The following is a 2486-nucleotide window of genomic DNA, read 5'->3' as shown; positions in this document are numbered from 1 at the left end:
AATGAAGTAAACTTTAATAGTATGTACAATATTTGCATTCAAGAGGCTTTATATACGTATCAACATATTATTATAGATGTCCTCATATAAATGAGAGCCTCTGGTTAATGTATGCATGCTCCGCCTTGCAAGAAGCCGATTGGAAGATAGCGTCAGGGGACGGACTTATGCCACAGAGCAAAAACCCAATGCAAGACAGATTAGTTTGCTTGCTGCTTCTCCTGCTCTCGCCTGTCGCTGTGTTAGAGCACTCCACGTGTGCTCACGCGCTTACCATCAAAAGCGACCAGCCATCTAAACTCAACACTTCAGTGATACTTCGTTGAAATCTTCAAAGAACTTAAAGTCGTGAAACTAAGACTTTCAACAGAACTGTTTAAGCCTCTGCTTCCTCAAAGACCAACCAATTCAACAAGGGGTTTCCAAAGGGACGTCATTCCGACGTCACCGACCAATCAGTAACGGGGTTTCCCTCAAAGACATCTAGGAAGCCAAAGACATCCAGGAAGCCCGCGTCAGCGACGGAATCACCTCAGCTTTCCAGCTGTCAACCAGCAAAACGCAAGTACAAACAAGATCTTCGATCTGCTGAACTGGTGAATTTAGATTCTCTGCTTTGTGAATTCTTAAGGTGAATTTACATCACTCGTGAAAACGAGGTAGAACTATGAAACTCAGAACTCCGTTAACAGAATTTTCTTCCTCTGAAACTGTATGTCTGTGTGTATGTGTGTTTTAGCTTAAATTTATGTAATCTAGAATAGCCAATAGAATTTCATGTTTCATTTATAAATAATCGATTGTCTGGTGTCATATGATTTCAAGGTTAAGACTATTGCCAAAAAGATCCCTTGCTTACTACCTAGCTCGTGGCTTACTGATAATAATTACCTCTTTAAGTTGGCAGCCAACCTCTCTAATGTGGTTAGAAAGCCTAGATGTTTGTGTCTGGCATCCAGTAAGCAACCTTTCCCATATCCATGCAAAAAAAACTCTGCTGCTCTTAAATTGTTGATTCTGATTTGGTTGTGAAGACTTTATTTTGTTTTATTCCTGAACAAATATATTGTAAGGCATTTGCGAACATCACACAAAGGAACGATGGAATCTCCGCATTCCATCAGACAACTAACCTCTCTTCTCAACTATGAGAGTCGTAAAAGCTGAATCATGGTCAGCCCAGGCGCCAATTTTCTCAAATGAGTTCCTGTCTCGCTCTGCTTATCTTTACAAAAAAACACGGAGATAATGATTTACCAAACCACCTCCGATGTCGACAAGCACTAGGACAACAAGAACTGACCCCTCCCCCCCCATCTGGATTCATTTAAGCTACAGAATGTCAGTTGGTTTCGTGACTGGCTTCAGCATAAATAAACCATCTAATGGACCACAGAACAAAGAACCTGGTATCTGGAAAGATTCCCGCGACAGACACTCTTGGACCCCCTGACCGTTTAACGCATAATTTAATAATCCGATAAACAGAAAGCGACAGATTAATAGCCCATGTCCAGGAGAAAAATGGCAGACTCCTCGTGACATGGGCATGACCCCAGGACACCTCCCCTTTTCCCCCTGCATTCCAAAGAAAAGGGGCACAAGTTTACACAGACGATTCCTGAGACAATCGTTGAAAATCATTGAAAGTATCGGAGCATAGATTCACAAATAATATGTTGTATGTCTTATATATATATGCTTGACGTGTTAATTTAATCGGTGCAACTTTAATCAGTGTTTATTACCCTTTTTTAGGAAATTAGGTTATTAATATGGGTGTAAGATATGTGAAGTTTAGTATTGAACGGAAACTTGTGATAATTGCAGAATATTGAAATAAGTGAAAAGCTGTTATTTCAAACAGTATGTGTTGTACGACACTATATAGAAGTTATTAACAAAACCTGCAAATCTTAATTTCTCCATATAATAAATGGGGGCCTCTTGTTAATGTATGCAAGAAGGCGATTGGGAGATCGCGTCGTGGGACGGACTTAGCCCAATGCAGGACAGATTTATTTGCTTGCTCTCGCCTGTCGCCGTGGTAAGAGCACTCCCCACTTGTGCTCCCACGCTTACCATCAAAGCGATCGGTCATCCAAAACTCAAACACTTCAGAGAAACACGATCTTCAAAGAACTTAACGCAAACTCAGACTGTAGCAAAACTGCTGAAGCTTCCGCGTCATCAAGAAGCCAACCATTCTCCGGGGGGTTTTTCCAAAGGACATCATTCAAACGTCACCTCAGCAACCAATCCGAAAGCTACGGGGTTCCCTCAGCAGACATCCAGGAAGCCCGCGTCAGCAATGGAATCATCTCAGCTTTTCAGCTGTCAACCAAGCAGAATGCAAGTAAACGAACAAAATCTTATCTCTGCTGAACTGGTGTAGAGCTACTTTAAGCAGTGAACAGAAGCTAAAATTCTCTGCTTGTGAGTTCTCTCAGGTGAATTTAAATCACTCGTGAAAATGAGTTAGAACT

This window comes from Sinocyclocheilus grahami, unplaced genomic scaffold, assembly GCF_001515645.1.
Source record: "Sinocyclocheilus grahami isolate Dianchi unplaced genomic scaffold, SAMN03320097.WGS_v1.1 scaffold2147.1, whole genome shotgun sequence".
NCBI classification, from domain to species: Eukaryota; Metazoa; Chordata; class Actinopteri; order Cypriniformes; family Cyprinidae; genus Sinocyclocheilus; species Sinocyclocheilus grahami.
This window is presented reverse-complemented; position numbering follows the sequence as displayed.